The sequence below is a fragment of the Convolutriloba macropyga genome, chromosome 5, assembly GCF_964194025.1.
Source record: "Convolutriloba macropyga chromosome 5, txConMacr16.3, whole genome shotgun sequence".
Taxonomy (NCBI): domain Eukaryota; kingdom Metazoa; phylum Xenacoelomorpha; order Acoela; family Convolutidae; genus Convolutriloba; species Convolutriloba macropyga.
The window spans coordinates 68985069-69005771 of record NC_134472.1 but is presented as its reverse complement, the minus strand read 5'-3'; the positions used below and the strand labels follow the sequence as shown (position 1 = coordinate 69005771).

The following is a 20703-nucleotide window of genomic DNA, read 5'->3' as shown; positions in this document are numbered from 1 at the left end:
GCTGGTAATTAACTGTTATCAGACGGATAGTTTGGGTTCTATCCCCACCGACTCCGGTGGACGTCCCCAGATACTAGTATAAAACTAATCAGTGAAACTGCTTCGCAGATGAGACCGTGTAAAAAGCACGTAAAACCAACTTGCGAAAAAAATTGAACAAAAATTGAAAGAAATATTAAAATAATAAAAATTTTCATATATCCCCTAATCAATATTTAATCAATTTAAAACTAAAACTTTCTGTCTCACTTAGCGTAGTGGTTAAATCATCGAGTCTAGTTAAGTTGCTTTAGCAAACGGAAGGTTTGGGGGTCCTTCCTCACTGACTCCAGTGAACGTCCCCCGACTCTAATGAATTACTATGAAACTAAGTGAGATAAAAAAACAAATTCACAGTTCTTAAAAAGGATGATCCCTGCTGTGAGACTGTATATGGGACACACTGTGATGGGTATATAGTCAAAAACACTGAGATCGGTGGAAACACAGTGATTAGTGTTTCTATGTCTTCTTGAATATTATACTTATAAACATGCTCTCTGAATTGATTTCTAGTGTGACCATATCTATATCTATGAAGATAAATACATAGTCTACATTTCCTATTTCTAAATCTATATAATGATATATGTTTATAAACGTTACACATACTACATGTTAGATATTGATCAGGATCAGAATAATGATATCCCAAATGTTCTATATAATCTTTCACTTTAACCATATTTTTACAAACTTAACAAGAATATTCTAATTCTTTACAATTATTACAACATTCTTTCCAAGGTTTATTTATACACCTTTTGCATTTCTTTTTCATTTTTCGAAATATTATTTTTTGATTGTTTCCCTAAAAAAATACATCATGTCTCAATCAACTAATACTAGTGTCATAAACTTCTGCGATGTCTGCAATCTATCCTTTGAATCAAAGTAGGCTTTATACAGGCATCAATCATGCGATCTCAAACATAAGGAACTATTGGAGAAAATGTTTGAGTCTGAAGAAGAGGAAATCTCCGAGAGGGTGTATACTTTGGATGAAGATGATTATATTATTAAAACTAAACCAGCCACCAAACCTAAAACTAAAACTGAAGAGGGTATCTACACCAGAATTAAGTATGAATGTAAAGAATGTCATGAAGAATTTAGAAGTAAAGTAGCTCTAACTACTCATTCATATAGTCACAATCGCATGTATCTAGAAAACACAGAAGACTTCGATATAAACTCAAGTCAGAACATGAGAGAATTTTATATTACTGATAAAGGTGGGAATTACATTGAAGATATAGATGAAGCAACTAATTACTCTTCAGAAGAAATTAAAAACTGTTACCAGTTTCGTAAAGTTAATAGTTTTAAATAAAAGATCACGGCTGATTGTGATTGTAAGAAGAGAACCAAAGAAGAAGTTAACTACTAAAATATTTTTCAATACTGATTATATTAATAATAATGCAATATATGAATATGGTGACTTCAACCGGTGGCTAGATTTCGAAAAGCAAATATATACAGGTTATGGTTATGATTTTGAGTTTCTTGGAATAAGAAGTATTCAGTAAAACATTGAACCAACTAAAGCATCTATTGGTAGTTATATAGATTTACCTCCAGATCTCAAAAACTCTAAATCGATATTAAATATACGTAGTTATAAATACAATTGCTTAAAACTAACTATAACTGCTTGGCTACATCCCGCCCCACACCATAAAACTCGAGAAAGTAAATATGTAGATAAACTAATTGAACCAAGACAACAATATGAAGATGATTTTGCTTATATAATAAGAATACAGAAATTGTATAATATTAATATTTGGGTATACACACCTTGTGGTAATGGTAAAATAGAATGGTTTAAACAAGTGGATGATTTTAATAAAGATAGAAAAGATGTAAGAATACTAGTTTGGAGTAATGGTCATATAGAACACTGTGCCCTCTTAAAAAATATAGAAACCCTGTTAGAACGACCAAATAAAAATAGCATAAAACATTATTATTGAGATAGGTGTACCTATTGGTTCAACTCACAAACTAAATATGATAAACACGAATTCAATTGTTTGTCCTAAGAAAAAACATATTACTTTTGTAAATGAACACAAACGTCACAATATAAAAAATATTATAACTGCCGATATAGAATGTTGCATTGTTGAAGTCTCAACTAGTGATTTAAAATATGTAATAGCTGAACATATTCCAATGGCTGTGGGTTACACCTGGCAAGGTAACTTAAAACACTACTTCGGTTTAGGTTGCATCAAAAGATTTGCTAGAGATCTATTAGAAATAGAAACTGAGAATAATTACAAACATAATGAAAAGATGATATTCACAAAAGAAGATAAATTATATCATGAAACTAATAACACTTGTCATATCTGCAGTAAAACATGTATTAATAAAGTAAGAGATCATTGCCATGAAACTGGTAAATTTAGAGGACCAGCATGTAAAATATGTAATCTAAGATACAAACAACAAAACTTCATTTCAGTAATATTCCATAATGTCTCTGGCTATGACTTCAACCTACTATACAGTGAACACTTTAAACAGAATAATAATAAAAGAAAAGTAGATAACATACCACTAGCTGCCGGTAAATCTAAGATGTTTAGCATTGGTTGTCTCAAATTCTCAGACAGTTATAACTTCTTAGCTATGCCTCTAGATCAAATGGCAAAGATATACGGATGTAAAACTAAAACATTATATCCATATGAATACTTTGGTTTATAGTCGTATAGTAGCAAAGCTACCTATCAAGAAGCTATAGGTAATCTAAAAAAAGAAGACTTTAAATCCTCTCTACATAATAAATTACCAACACAAGAAGAAGTAGATAACTTTAATAATGAAAGCAGTCATAAAACTGGTAAAGATCTATTTATAGAGTATTTACAGAATGATGTGGAAATATTAGACTATTGCATGAATGAATATGTTAAATTAAGCATGAAAGAATTCAAGCTCAATCCCCTACACTATGTAAGTGTCCCGGGTTATAGTTTTGATTGTTGATCAATGTCAAGCGGTGTAACATTAGATACATTACAAGATAAACAAATGCTAGATGATTTTGTTGGAGCAAGGCGAGGTGGTGTATGCGGAATATTGGGTGATAGATATATAAATAATCAGGGAACCTGCTTTGCAGATAGTAATACTAATACTAATGCTAGTATTAACGATAATACTAATACTAATACTAATACTAATACTAATACTAGTACTAATACTAATACTAATCAGGGAACCTGCTTCGCAGATACTAATGATAAAGTTATTAATAGAAATATATGGTACATAGACGCAAACAACCTATATGGTTATGCAATGATGCAAAAGTTACCTTATAAGGATTTTGAGTTTATTACTACTACTACTCTAGATGTAATATTGAATACTCCAGATGATAGTGATCATGGTTACTATATAGTTTGTGATATTGATTATACTAATGAATGTAAAGAGAGAACAGAACAGTTAGCACTAATGCCTAATAAAAGAAAGATAAATGATAATGAATTGGGATATCAAGAAAGAGAGAAAAGTAAAGCAAGATCAGGGAAACTGCTTCACAGATCAGAGAAATTAATCATAGACCAAAACAAAAAAAAACAGAATATATGGTTCATTATAGGATGTTAAAGTTCTGTGTTAAGATGGGAGTAAAAGTAACAAAAATACATAGAGTAATTAAATTTAAACAAGATTATAAATGTAGCGATTATATACAAAACAATACAAATAAAAGAGCAACAGCTAAAACTGAAGCAGAAAAGGATGTAAGGAAATTAATGAATAACTCATTATATGGAAGAATGTGCATGAATCCTCTACACTTCTTTCAAAGCAAGTTCTTGCATGATGAAGAAAAGATAATGAAAAGTATAAGTAAACCAACATTTAAGAATATAACTAGATATAAGGATTATAGCCAAATAGAATATATAAAGAAGAAAATAGAATATGATTCTCCAGTATATGTAGGCGTTACTATCTTAGAATTAAGTAAATTACACATGTATGATATATTCTATAATATTCTACAACCATCCCTCAAAGATCTAACACTTCACTATATGGATACGGACAGTTTCGTATTAAGTTATAGTGAAAGTAAAGTTAGTGATAATCATATGGACTTAAGTAATCTAGACATACCCATAAAAACTAATAATAAAGCCCCCGGCAAATTTAAGCACGAGCTGGGAAGTAGGATTTTTGAGGAATTTATAGCATTATCCCCCAAAACATATAGCTTCAAAAAATATCCTAAAAACACAAAAGAAAAAGGAATAAAGAAGCATAATAATGCTAGGCAAATAGATTATTATGATGCATTAATGAATAATTCACAGAGAACAGTAGATGAATGTAGAATACAAAAAGTTGGTGATAACATGACAACAACAAAAACAAGTAAGATTAGTCTAAACACATTTGATGATAAAAGATTTTATGTAAATAATATTAAAAGCTATCCTCATGATGAGAATCTATATCTATTGAAAAGAGATTTAATAAAAATGATCCGCCAAGCATCAGTGAAACTGCTTCGCAGATCATTAGATGGAGACAAAGACCTACTGGTTAATAATACTCTAGAACTAACCATTAATGATGATAGAAAGTTAATTGAAGTTGCCATTATATTATATAATGAGCTTTGTTAATTTTTATAACAACTAATTATAGACCTAATTCATTCATTGCATCCATATGGTTGGTAGTTAGTATATTATAAATCATTATCTGAGCCATATATTTTTCCATAGTGTCTCCCATGATTGTATTCTTATGTAGTGTAGCTCCAGCTATTATATTTTTATTATATTCTAGAAATTTTATTATCTTCTTAGCCCCATCTACATATTTAGAATAAGTTGAAATTATTAAATCATCATGACTTGGTTCCTTAATATGATCAATAAACTCATCTATAGCATTACAACGTCTTTTACAAGCTAAACATCTTTTTAGATTAAGAGAGAAGCTATTTTCATTATCCATTTTTTGTTCTTATTATCATTTTTCAATACATATAAAATGACTAAGCAAGATGAACTTAAAGAATTAAACTATCTAGGAAACTAAACAGAAAGAATAGATTAGAAGATAAATTAAAACAACAAGAATATTATGGTGAAATAGAAGAGTTATTTGATCCTTTACCTAAAACACTAAATGCAAACAATGAACAGAATCTAGCATTAAGTGAACAAACATTAAAAGCAATAGATTGGCAAAATCAAGAGTTAGATAAACAAACTAAGATGATTGGTGAAACTGCTTCGCAGATCGAGCAAGCTGGTTACCAGTTTAATGAAACTGCTTCCAAGATGGGTGAAACGTTAAAGGGGACCATAAAGCAAACTCAAGATATAGCATCAGTTTATGTTGATACAAAAACAGCCAAACTTCTTCATGACATGGGGGCTCAAACTAATCCTCAATTAAAATTAGAACTCGTAGATTTACCAGTAGGAGATATAAAATGAATGGTGTTGATATAACTCTAGAGCAGGGTGCATTTTTAGTTAGGGATAATGTATATGAGTTTTCAGAAGGATTTACTGATTTTCTTACTAAATCAAATGTAACATATGATGATAAGGTTGAAGAAGATGAAAACAAAATTAAAAGGTTTTTAAAGGATATTAGATATGATTTAGGAAAAGGGGATAAGAAAAGCGCTAGATATAGAACAATAAAACGTATAATGGAGGTAAGAGATGATATATTTGGCAGGGGATTAAATGGCAACCCAAATAATTTAGTAGAAAGACTAGAATTATTAATACTAGAAACAAAAGTTGGTCATGATGGGTTATATGATGAAATGCTAGATATATCTAAGCGACTATTATCTATGAATATTATTAATCAAAACCAACTAGATAATTTTGTTTTTAATTATGGTAAATAGGTGAAACCATGACTACGTTCATAAAAAATGTGGAAAAACAACAACAACTAGCTAAAGAAGTATTCAGTCCTCAAATAACAAAGTTTAAAAGACAAAGAGTAATACCACTATATAAAGATGAAACATGGTCAGCTGATTTAATTGATAAGTCATCTCTAAGTAAATACAATTATAATTATAAGTTTATTTTAACAGTTAAAGGTATATTCACAAAATATGCATGGGCTATTCCTTTAAAGAATAAATCTGGTTTATCTATAACTAATGGTTTTAAAATAGTATTAAGTGAACATCCAGAAGGTGGCTCTGAACCTAGAAAACCAGAAAATTATGGGTGGATAGAGGTAGTGAGTTTTACAATAAAACATTTAAATCTTTACTTAAAGAATATCGAACCGGCAAAGCCGCTTCAGGGATAGAGCTATATTCCACTTATAATGATTTAAAGGCTGTGTTTATAGAGAGATTTATTAGAACATTATTACACATAATAAATAAACCATTGTTCATCAACGGTGATGGTAATTGTGTAAACATATTAAATGATGCTCTTGTAACATATAACAATAACATTCACTCAACAATTAATATGACACCAGTTGACGCTTCTAATAATCCTGATAAAGTTAAATACTATATCAGTGAAACTGCTTCGTAGATTAAATCTACCAAAGCAACACCAAAATTTAAAGTTGGTGATTATGTTAGAAATGCAGATAAACGCAATATCTTCTCTAAAAGTTACCTTTCTAATTGGAATAGAGAATTGTTTAAAATGAACGAAGTTCTAAAAACACATCCACCAACATATAAAAACGAAGATATTAATGGAGAGATAATAGAAGGTAAATATTATGAACAGGAACTATTGAAATCCTAGTTTGATTTTGAATCTAATAATGTTTTGGAATCTTTAAATATATTTCTTAATATCAATAATGACAAGAAATAGATTTAACCAAGCGAAACGTCATATAGGGAATGGAAACAACTTAACACTAAGTAAGACTCGTGGGTTATTCCTAGAAGCTAATGATGATATTGATATGAAGGATACCTGTAAAATTACAAATGTTCATCCTCCTAGAGATGAAAAAGATGTTGTTAATAAAGAGTATTGTGACAATAACTTTTTATCCTCTTCTAATAAAATAGACATCTTAAATAAAAACATAACTGAACTAAGAAAGGGTGACTTTGATAAAGTTACAACTAAAACATTACAACTAAATGAAACACAAGTTAATGAAGAACTAATTAATGAGTTTATTGAATCAACAAATGAAGTCAGAAATACTGTTAAGTTTTGTAATAAAGTTGCTGCAGATACTATCTCTAAATATAATCAATTAAAGCAAGAATTTGATAATAATAAATTTAATCAGAATATAACTAACATACACTTAGATGAAATGTTTACTAACGGTCTGATAGAAATGAAAGAATATAATAAATCTCTCAGAGGTGTTATAGTACAATATATAATTGCTATACTTTTACAAAGTAAGTTACTTGATAATAAAGAGAAAGACAGACTTGAGATGCATTATAGTTTTAATCAAGAAGATATAATGAAAGAAATAGAAAGAATTTTTACTAATGAAAATAAGCAAAGCAATGACCAATCCAACAGCACCGAGTGAGAGATTACTAAATCCAGATTTGTCATCAGTATCAGAAAGATTGATAAACGAAAAGATTCAAGCTAATAATAAATTTAACAATAATATTAACATTATAAAAGATATTAGAAATTATTATGAAACTGAAACTACTAACTATACTAAGAAGTTAAGTAGATATAAGAATTATATTAACGTAGCTGAGATAACAGAAAAAGTATTATCGTCTATAGAAACAACTGCAACAACAACATCAGTTTCATTAACAGGTATAGGATTAGCTTATTTTATACCAACAGCTTTTGCTACAGCAACTGTTTGTGGTTCATTATCAAAAACAATTAATACTAAAATGAGAAATAAAATTGTTAAGTATTCACAAATGTATATTTTAAGTAAACAGTTTAGTGATAAATTTAATAAATTATATACTAAATCAATGAATGATAATAAAATAGATAATGATGAGTACAGTGAATTTGTTAAGTTATATGAGGATTATAAGAAGAATAAGAAAAACAAGCTGAGTATTTTTTTAGATTAAAGATATTAGTGCTTAGTAATAACAATGTTTTTAGTTATAATAATATTAGTATTAATATTTATCGATAATCATAAATATAATATAATCATAATCTTAGTTATAATCATAATCATAAATATAATATAATCATAATCATAAACATAAATATAAACATAATATAATTATAAACATAATCATAATCACATAATTATCTTTTCTTTGTACCTAAGTTTAACCCTCTACCTTTCTGTACTACTTTTATACCTTCACCAGTAGTTGCAAATTTAATTAAATCGGGTGTGGCTGATAAAGCAGCTCTAGGGTTTCTAGATGCAGCTGCACTTCCTATTTTACTTGCTATTTCTAATGCTCTTACTGGATTATTAGCTACTTTCTTTCCAAAGTTAACTGTAGCTTTACCAACACTTTTAAAGAAATCTTTAAGTCCTTCTGCTTCTATTGTTGCATCAGATACTGTCATTGATTTATTCCTTCTACATAAAACACAATTACCTTTTAACATTATAGTACCTTTTGAAGTGATAGCTCTTCTTATATTAACAGTACCACTATAATGTCTACCTCCAACACAATATGAATTAGTTTTGAACTTAATTAAAAGACTCATTTCTATATATAAAAAATAATGGAAGTTAGAATGTATAATCCTTTTGTTGTTATTAAACCCAAGCCCAAGCCTAAGCCAAAACCCAAGGTTACTTCTAAATCTAAACCAAAGCTTGAAACTGGAGGTTTATCCAGGATGGATGGAGTCCTATCTCTAGAGAATTAAAAAAATAGATATTATTTATGCTAAAGGTTTTGTTAATACTAATAAGAAATAGTTAGGTATTAACAAGAGTAACAATTAGAGCTGACTAGCTATAAGTATGAGTATAAGTAAAAGTATATAATTATAACAAAAACTACATTATACTATAATTTTAAATTATCGCTAGAGTTACATCTAAAATTATAATTATCGCTAGAGTTATATCTAAAATTATAATTATATCTTTGACTTAAATTATATCTATGATATTATATCAACCATCTTATTACCATCACTATTCACACTAATAACTTTTCTAGTTAATAGCATGACATATAACATCTGCAACTGCAGCACTAATTTTAAAATTAAGTTGTATTGGTTGTGGACCTATATGATACCTTTGATATCAAGTATCAAATACATATATTCTATAACTGCTTTTGAATGTTCTATGATTTATATATGGTTTTATATTATATGGTGGCCCATTATAATCTTTATTAAAGCTAACAACCTGTTTAAAAACCTCATTATAATTATTGGTTCCATAATTAATATTCATTCAATCCTCGGGATAAAACTCACTACCAATCTTACAATAACATTCAGTAACATTAATTATATCAAATGTACTTGCATCATGAGTTTGTTCATTAACATTATTATTTTCAAAACCAACTATTATGTATTGCGGTCTTTCCATACCACTTTCCATACCAAGATCAAACAAGAAGTTAGTAGCATTGGGTACATTCTTATAAAATGTCTTTCTTTCATAATAACTAAAGTCTACATTATTCTTTTTACTTAAACCCTTTTGCACAATAATTCTAAATTCTATTATCACTACTAGGATCAATACTAGGTACACACCATGATATATCTCTAATTTCTATATTACCATCATTAGCAACTGCACCAGGATTAGCATTAACTCTATATAGAGCTCTATCATTATTATTTCTTTTTAATAATAGTTTAAATCCTAAACCATATATAATCTTTTCTAAATCATTTACGAAACCAAATAGATCACTCATTTTAACCATCATATACATATGACCTCGTTGTGCAGCTATATGGTCACCTTTAAGTTGACTATCTCTATTGCCCTGATTTCTAACAAAACCACTCTCATATTCATCACCAGTACTAGTTAAACATCAATAGTTAATTATCAATAACTTAAACATCAATAGATTAGGATGACAATGATCTATATATTCAATAGCCTACCACCACTAGTTTCAAATTTAATTGAACTAAACAATGCCATCATATCATAATTAACTAATCTGATATTAGCATCATTAGCAAATACACCACCAGCATCATCTGGTACAACAAACTCTATCTCTAGATATGAATCACGCAAATTTAAGTGATTCTCTTCTCTATTGAGAATGACATTAATAATAGTTTTAACCGTATTCATTGTTGCTAGACTATTAGGTTTATATTTTATAATCTCACTTTTATATATATCATTTTTATAACCATAAGTTGTATCCAAATTAAAATCCATTTTTATTAGATAAAAAATGACAGACAACATGATTCTATATGAACTACAAAATATACACGAAGCTTTAACTAAAACTAAAGAAGAGCATACACTTAACTTTAGAATGATAAAACAAACAGAAAAGTTTAACTTTAGTGAACCTATACTTAATACAACAAAATTAGGTTTAATTAGATTATCTGTTTATAATTCAGTGTTTAATGTGAATAGGAGAAACAATCAATTCTTATATGCTAGTACTGTTATAGAAGATGATGAAGCTTTAGCTCGGGTTCTTAGCTCTGACCCTAACCTTAACCCTATCTTTACCTCAAGCCCAAACAATACATCTATACTTAATCATAATTATAAAGGAATCCCGTTGCTATATTCAACAATTACACCGGGAGCATATGAGTTAACTGACATAGCAGAATTAATAAAAGAAGAAACTGATGGTAATGTTATAATAGAACCTGATAAAGAATACGATGAAATGTTTAATGGAAATAAAACAAGGGGCACTCAGCTTTGATATAGAAAACTCACTAGCCTCATTACTAGGATTTAGAAAAATAATTTATAAAAAAGGTAGATATAAATCTCAGAAAATTATTGATATTATGGGTTTTAGTACTATTAACATTCATTGTAACGTGATATCTGGAGCTAAAGATAATGGTAAAGATACAGACATACTGTATACTTTTAATCTAACTGAACCACCAGGTTACTTGATAAATAATATACCAACTACTATCTTGTATCAAAATGTAACTAAAGATAGAATAGATTATATAGAATTTCATATTAAAGATGAGCATGGAAGACCTATAGACTTTAATGGTGATGTATTAAGTTTTACTTTACATCTGTGTTAACAACTTCGTTGATCTGATTTAAACTTACACTTATCTGCGAAGCAGGTTCCCCGATACTTGTACTTACACTTATCTATGAAGCAGGTTACCTGATACTTGTACTTAGACTTAGACTTACACTTAAACTAAACTACAAAACTCTCCGATCCCAATTAATTCTTAGTTTACCATTAATATTTTTATTTTTAGTTATATCAATGACAATATAATTATAAGGCTCTTTCCATACCTTTTTACATATATTAGCAAAATCATAATAACTAAGTTCAACAGTATTAAAGAAATCTTGATATATAGATATGAGGACTTTACCTCTCTGTTCAAATAAAATAAATAGATTACAGTTCTCTCTAACACTCTGCCTATCCAGAGAGAACAGGTTTTGATTAAGATATATCCTATTACAGTTATTATGTCTACCTCTACAAAAGTATTCATTAATAACTGGTTCTTTGGCTCTAACATCATCAAATATCATTAGTTTCTGTAAGTCTTTGGGTGCTTTATCAGGAGATGGTAAATCTTTTATATCTTTAATAAATTCAACATCTGCTTTTGGGTTTATTCTTTCTATACCATGGTACTGATCAACAGTAGGTCCAATGATGTATAGCTTATCAAAGTATGTACTAGCTAGAATTAGTTTCTTCAATAAGAATGTCTTACCACATTCACTAGGACCAGATATTATACATCTAAAGTTATCTGGGAATGTGGCTTCAGTAACTATATCATCATCATTTAACCATGAACATAGATCACTATTTATGTTTACAGAGATATTATTATTAGTAGTAGGACTATGGGACTTCGTCCATGTTTCACCATTACTAATACTATTACTATTGCTATTCCTATTAGATTTACTCCTTTGATAATTTTCATCAAATAGATATATAAAATTATCAATATCATTATCATTATCATTATCATTATCATTAACATTATCATTATCATTAACATTATCATTATCATTATCATTATCATTATCATTATCATTATCATTATCATTATCATTATCAATGACATTTTCCTTATCATTAACGTTATCATTATCATTATCACTATCACTAACATTAACATTATTATTATCATTATCATTAACATTATCATTATCATTATCATTAACATTATCAATAACATTATCAATAACATTATCATGAACATTAACATTACAACTTAAACAAGAACACTCATTATATATACCTGGATATTTACATTGATTAACTAGAATATTCAAAGCACTTTTAATTCTAAGTCCTCTATCAATAAGTCAGATCATATATAAACAATAAGCCCCACAATAAGATTCATCAAATTGTTGTATTCTCTCATTAGAGCCTAGATCAACTTATTCTTCTAAAAATGAAGGTGGAGTTTCTATACCAAAACTATCAAAGTAATATATTGGACCACCTTCTCTTCTTATAACTAAAACCCAATGTGTACTTTCAGTTGGATGTAGATTTACAATAATGTTGAAGTTAGGATCCCTGATCTTATCTGAAGTTTGATCTCTCATTACAATCTCAATTGGTGTTAGACTTATATCTTTACCTTTATCTTTTATTCTGATATCACTCATAGCATTATTATCAATATTAAATTTATTATTGAATTCCTCAAAAGTTAGGATGAGCTTTTTTATATATATAAATTTATTAAATCTAAGTCTAATTATAAGTCCAAGTCTAAATCTAAATCAAATCTATATTTATTATATAAAAATGGAAACAGGTAGTGCAGTTTTTATTTTTATTATTATAATTGGAATTTGTTATATAATATATGATTCAAGACCAAGTAAGTATACAAAACTGGAAGAAAGCTTTGGTGGATTTATGAATAGGAGTCTAGTTAGATTTGAATATGAAAAGTCACCATTACATACTATTGTTAATGGTGGAACTGTTACTGGTAAAACATATTTGATTAGACAATACTTAAAGTTATACTCAGTCAAAAATCAAGAACAAGATCAGGATTAAGATCGAGATCAAGTTCAAGATCAAGCTAAAATTATAGTTATAGTGTGTAAAGATGACAGAGACTGGATAGATCCTGAGTCTAATAAGGTTTATACTGGGTTTAATAAATGTGATATAAATATGATCACAAAAAATAATATGCATAAATTTCAAAATTGTGTAATAGTACTTGATGATATGGGTGATAGGTTAAATAAGGATATAGGTTACTATTTTACTGAAGGTAGACATTATAAAATTCAAATGATTGTAATGTGTCATAAACCAGCTCAAATAATTAATACAGCAAGAATGAGTTGTGATACCATTTATTTAACAACTTATAATGGACCTGATCTATTTAAAAACTTTAATGAGATATATAAATGTGAACATGACTTCAATAAAATAATTAGTGAATTAAATAGTAACTATTATAATTATACAGATGGAATGTCAGATGAACTTCGTTATGGTATAATTAAATATAATAAAAAGGAAAATACTTTTATTATCATTAGTAGTAATAGAACAATGATATATGATTCAAGAGTTGGTTTCCTTGATTTAAAAGCTCTTAGTTTAAAAGATGATTTAGAAAGAGAAGATATAAATAAACTTATAGCATATATGAAACCACTAATGATTAATGCAACAGATAGAAATGTTATTAATCATGATAATTATCAGTTTTATTTTAATAAACTTCTTACTTTAAATAATATTAAAATTCAGAATGATGTTCTAACTAAAGAAATGATTATGGGAAAGGGTATGAAAATTTTATCAAATATTGGTGGAATTATAGGCACATGTTTAATTATATTTAGTTATATTTATCCTGATTCAATATCAAGAAATGCTGGAACTGTAGCAATGGGAGCAAGCACAATGTTGATTAAAGTAAATACATTAGTTAACGTTGGATATGGAGAAGAGTTGGATGGAGAAACACGAAGCAGTTATACTGATCAATGTAACTGTGACTTCGTCAATGAAGAGACGGGAATTTTGAATAGAAATGGAGGAAAGTTTTTAAACAAACTATATATAAATAATGAATAATTCAGAGAAGAGTTTATAAATTTTGTTAAAGATAAAAAAGAATTAGACTTTGATTTGATCTTAGATAAGAGATGTAAAACTAATACACTCAATACTTTAGGAAATAAATATTTAACAGAGTGTGTCACATCTAAAGATAATACTAAAGATTCAATTGAAATCATGGCTAAATATTACCCTGTGAAGGATTAGGTAAATTTTATAGTTTACCCTATTATAAATGCTTTTACAATGTTTAGAGTGTAACTATAAATTGCTGTTTTAAAATATCATTATGAATCGTGTCATAAAGATAAAACTGATAAATTTATGTGTGGTAAAATAATACTAAGTGGTATTTGCGCTAATGATTTTTCCCCATGGGGTTGTTCTTTAAAAAATGAATCTAATTCTAGTTCTAATTCTAATTTTAATTCTAATTCTAGTTCTAACTCTAGTTTTAGTTCTAACCCTAGTTCTAGTTCTAACCCTAATTCTAACTCTAGTTCTAACCCTAGTTCTAGTTCTAGTTCTAGTTCTAGTTCTGGTTCTAACCCCAGTTCTAGCTCTAGTTCTGGTTCCGGTTCTATCTATGACTATAACTCTAACTCAGATCCTAACCCCAACCCTAATCCTAACCTTATCCCCAACCCTAACCCTAACCTTATCCCTAACGCTAACCTTAACCCCAGCTCAGAAGTATTAACTAGATGTTGTAATGAGTGTAATTATATAAATCCACTAAATAATTTTGATGAGGGTAAGTATACATGTAGAAATTGTACTTCAGCTAAAGTTAATTGTCCGTATTGTACTTCTGTTGTGAGATATGATGGGATACGGGCTCATGTAAAGAAACAACATCCAGATATAGAATTGACTAGAGGATTTAGTAGAAATCTGCAAAGCAGGTTCCCTGATATAACTGAAAGATCAGTGGAGCTGGTTCCCAGATCTGATATTACCCAAACTGGGGATCTTCGAATTTGCAAAACAACTCTGTTGAGCAGTTATACTGATAGTTGTTCATGTAAATACTATAATTTTGTATCATTTCTTATTAATAATGGAATAAATATAGAAAAAGTAAAAGAAAATATAAATTTATTGAAGAGTATAGATAATTAGAAATGAAAAGTATGAAAAAATAAAAAAAAATATCATAAAAGAGGGAATCACTCTTTAAGAGCGAAACAGAGCGATCTTTTCTACTGGGGGATCACTCCAAATAAGAGTGAATCACTCTTTAAGAGTGAAATGAAAATTTTGCTTTGACTTTTTGATTTTTGCTTTATTTTTGGTTCCCATTTTTTAATTTTTATCAAATTTAGAGCTAACATATAGTAGTGGATAAAACGAGGCTTCCAGAAATCAGTAAAATTTGGCCCGATTTGACATGCGTGATTAGCGCTTGGAGAAAGGGTCAAATTTTGCTGGTGGCTGGAAGCCTTGTTTTATCCACTACTTCCCAGCGCTACGTCTTCAAAAAGCATTTCGTATTGATTAAATCTATCAATAAAATGATTATATATAAACAGCTGAGGAAGAAAAACAAAAGACAGACAGCATTAGAAAACAAACACTTAATGACGAGAGTGGATGAGTCAAACTAACAGCCTCCCTTCTTCAACCACAGCTCCCATCGAAGCATCGGCACAGCTCCAATCGGAGAAGGGGGCTATAATGGGGAAAGATCCGATGGTAGCGCCCTTCGAGGGCTACCAATAAGATGATTGTTCAGATATTTCATGCATTTTAGAGACTGAGAGGCAGTAATTTTAATGTAAAAAGCCGCTGGTTTTAGTTGCGCTTTTGATTTAAAATCCAGGTGGCTACATTCTCCAGCTTTTCAATTTCCTTCATATGAGACTTTTTTAGTCACCATGCCTGAGAGTAGGTAATAATCGGAAAAACAACCTAGATAACCGTTATTTTAATTTTTGCTCATACGTTTGTAAAAAATTTCTTTTGAGGTTGATGAAATTTGGAGCCCAAGGTAGCGTTGACCTTTTGACGTTTAACTTGATCCAGCAGACTCTGATTCAAAGACGTTATTCTTCCTTTGACGTTTAAGAGGTGTGTTTTGCTGTGATTATCTTTGATTTTTTTTACCGCAAGTTTACAAAGTCGCGGCTTTTGTATTATATGGCTTCTCAAAATTTAAGTTTTAAATTATCAGCTAAACAAAATAAATTAACTCTTAGTTGTTGAAGCAAGTCATTGATGAAAACGATGTAGAAAAGAGGTCCTAGTATCGAATCTTGTGGGACGCCGCTTGTCTGTTTTTATAATGTTTAATTTGTGGTGAACTGCTAACTGCAGTTTCTCGGGAGGCAATTTACGCCATCTTTAAAACCGCGCTTAGACTTTGGGTTGAACCTGTTTTTGGTATTTTGTTGGCTTCTTGTTGTTTATTTTGAATACTAATCAGGAAGATAGAAAGAAAAAGAAGGAAGAGAAAGAAAGAAGGAAAGAGGAAATACAACCGGCTTGTGCACTGAGAGTAAATAGAATTGTCGTTGGTTTTAAGCCTTATGGCCAGTAAAAGATAAGAAATAGAATTTAAAAGGAAGAGAACGAGAAGCACCCTCAGTGCACTACCAGCAGCCAGTCCCCCATTCAGAGGAAAGCAGTCGGCTTGTGCACTGATAGCACAAAGCCTTGAAGTTTGTGCCTCTTACTGAGGCGGGTATCTTCGCCCTTGCGGTGTTGAGTGAATGTTACTAAGCGAGAACAGAGTGCGGTGCCAGTATCAAGGCTTCATCATGATTCCCGCGATCTTGCTGCCCCCACTCACTGTTAGCCTGGAGTTAGATTGCGAGCCCAGTATCAAGGTCTAAGCATGATTCCCGCGACCATACTGCGCTCCAATACTGTTACCCTTTTGTTTGATCAGTTTCAAGACCTAGATTGATTCCGTAATTAGTCTAATCTCCCACACTGATCATCTTGTTGTGGCTTTCCTCCCTTCTTTTGTTTGTCGGGTTCTGAGCATACACACAAAGACACACATTTAACCATAAGTAAAAACAAAAAACCCACTGTTTTCGACCAGGCAGTGTATTTTAGACGTCTTGAGCTAACGTCTTGAATCATACCCCAAAGCGTCCGCATCCACGGTCGCTGATTTTTTTAAAAGTGCTTTGCAAAGTTGTTTGATACATCTCAACCTGGCTCCAAACTAACAATTGTTTTCCTACTACATTTTTAAATTGGTTTTATAGCCGTTGCAAGGTATTCCGCGTTTAAATTTTAGATTGTTTCGAATATGGTTTCTAAGTTTCCGATTAGTTGTAGTTTATCTTAGCTCGTCCACATTTTCAGGTTTTATGCAAGTCTTGTTGCTTTATTTTGTTCTTTTTGTATCTTGTTGAAATCAGTTTTTGTAATTTTTGCCCAAGTTGCATTTGCATACACGTATAGTGATCCTACTATTGTTTTATAAAGGCTCAAAAAATAATAGATTTTATGTTTTTTGTTTTAAAATGTCAGAGTTTATTGATCCTTGATCCTTTGTTGCATTTTTTTTGTACTATTTTCTTGACATGATTTTTCCAGGTCATTTTATGATTGAAGTAATGTCTGAGAAATCTAATCTCTTTGCTGATGTTAATGTTTTCTGACCCTAGTCCTATCCTCAGATTTGAGTTCAGTGTTTGTCCAGGAAAGATAGTTTAAAAGTTGTTCCCCGCGTTGAGGAGTGTTTTCCATTTATCGCACTATTTTTTAGGGGTTTAATTCCAATTTGTACGTCTTTAGTAGCTATTTCTCGTTTTTCATATGTGTAGTATATAGCGATGTTATCCGCATATTGTATCCGTATATTGATGTTTCTAAAAATTTCGGTTTGCTGATGTACATATATATTAAACAAGACCCTGCTTTGGGTGTAAATCTTTAAGAAACTGCTTGATTGTAATTTGCTTTGAATTTCGTGTAACATAGGAAGCTTCTGGTCCATTTTGTGATCCATCATGGTGTATTATTCTGAATTTGCTTTTATAAGATAACTTTCTGCCATACAGAGTCGAAAGCTTGCCCAACATCTAAGAAGGCAGAAGCTGTGGCACCTTTCCATTTAAAGCCTAGAGTTGCTTTTTCTGTTAGCGTTACAAAATTGTCTGTTCCGCATCTGCCACATTTTTAGGCGCTTTATTGATCTCCGAATAGGTTCAGCTTTTAACAGTAAATTACCTATTTTTCTTTTGCAAAGCTGTTGTATAATTTTCCAAGGCAGTATGTTAATGACAATGATCTGTATTTTTTCAGAATTTTGTGATCTTTTCCTCCTTTTTTATCATTGTTTCGGTTGCAGTTTTCCATTGGGCTCATACATGCCATAAATTTATTGATTCATGAATTGTTTGCGCTAAGGTTTCCATTTTTTCTAATGACAGTTTTTTCTATAGCTTATTCCGTGATTTCCTGGTGCACTAATTTTACGATTTGTTAGTGTTTCTCTTATTTTTATTGAGGCAATTTTTTGTCGTCTTTTGTCTAATTTGCTTTGACTCGTTTGATTTCATTGTTTTTTTTATATTTTTCGGCGAAGGCATCTGCAATTTCCTTATTATTCATTGATTATCTTTTGTTGTTTTTCTAATTTTGTTTTAGTAATATTTTTGTAGCTTTACAGAACTCATTACCTTTTCTCGCTGGTTAAGTTTGTCAATTAGTTTCATTTGTTGTCTTCTTGTGTTATATTTACCTATTTTCTTTGTTTCTTCTGCCAGTTTTTTTATTTTGTTGGAAATTATATGGTATTCCTTTGTGTTTTTTTTGTTGTTTCTCCTTAATTTGTGTCTTTTTTTCTCTCCAACTTATGATTTTATCTTGTTAGTTTTTTAATGGGGTTTCTTGTAGCTATTTGTTTAATCATATAGATAATCTTTTTGCATGCAGCTTGAATGTTTTTTCTATGTTTCTTTCTAAATCTATTTTGTTTGTTAAGTTCCTATCTGGGTGATCTGAGTTACGCAACATATGACTTTCCTACTTTTCCCAGTTAATTTTGCCATGTGTTTGGATTGGTTTCTCTAAGTAATAGGTGCTCACAATTGGCTAATGTCCACTAGAGCTTTTTTTGAAGACATAAATTTTTTTCTAATAAGCTGGTTAGTTTGGATTTGGCTAGGTGTACATCTATTGTTCGACCATCTTTGTGCGTGGATTCATAATGGCTTAGCATTATAAAGTTTTCTTCGTCAATTATTCTTCCCCTTCTGTTAGTGAGTAGGTCATTGGCTACTATCATTAGGTGTTTTATATTGATGTCACCAGTGAATTAGTAGGGCTTCGTTGTTTGGTATTTTTGTGATTAAGTCCGTCCTTTCTTCTAGTTGTGTTGATGTATAGATTTTTGTTATGTGGAGTCCAAATGTTTTTATGGTGATACATTATTTACTTTGCTTGCGTTCTAGGCAATATATTTTCGTTTCTGTAATTGCGTAATTTAACTGGCTGTGTTCTGAACGGCTGTGTTTATTGTTTCCTGGTAAATTATAAACCTCTAATTTTGGGTGGTTTTGCTAACCTAAATTCGTATCGTTGAGGCAAGCTGTGTCAGCTTGTGATTTTTCCATTATATCTAATATTTCTCTATTATTTTTATATAGTCCGCTACAGTATAGTTGTGTGATAAATAGTGTTTTTTGTAATTTTTGTTCTTCAATCTTTATGTTTTTAGTTTTAGACGAATTTCATTTTTAACTTACTTCAAGTTGTTGTTTTTCTCAATGCTGAGTCTTCTGGACCTAATTTTTGTTGTCATTTAGCTTATTAGTTGTTGCCTCATTTTCCCTTCATCTACTGTCGGTTTGTTGTCTTTAAAAATTTCACTTAAAACATTGTGATGTTTTTCATGGCTGTTTCCCTAACAATTTCTCTGCTTTTTTCCTTTAGTTTTTTTTGTATTCTGTAGGTGTGGTTTTATTTGGCCCATTTGACTTTGGAGGTCGATTCAAAGCCACTTATTAGCGCCCTTTGCTTTCTGCTCTATTCTGCTTTCAAGTTCGCAAAATTGACTCGTAAGTATATTTTCGAGGTTTTTCACGATTTGTGTTTGAGCTTCACTTGCTTTTGTTTGTGCTTTGTTTGCCTTTGTTTTTTGGTTTATTTTCAAGAACCTCGGCATATGACGCAGCACTTGTTTGTTAATTTGCTTCATTATATTTTGGTCAGCCTTTATATGCAGCGCACCGCTTTTCAGTTCAATTTGCACAGAAAGGCCTATCTTGATTACAGTCTTTGATGTGTTTGAGTCTACATCATTTTGAACATCTTTGTGTGTTGTCACAGTTCGCTGCATTGTCACCATGTGCTTAGCATTTGAATCATGGATTTATTTTTAGTTGCTTCTTTTACGGTTCACATTTGAATTGTGTAGGCACAATAGCACCCCCTTCAAGCTTTCTTTTTTGCTTCCTTTTCATTTT

General features: G+C 30.1%; 1 protein-coding gene across 5 annotated transcripts in view; it reads left to right on the top strand.

Moving 5' to 3' along the window:
- Window positions 1-20703, top strand: part of LOC142339590 (membrane-associated protein Hem-like) — a 479910-nt gene that overhangs the window by 325374 nt on the left and 133833 nt on the right. The gene's annotated exons all lie outside the window — the stretch shown is intronic.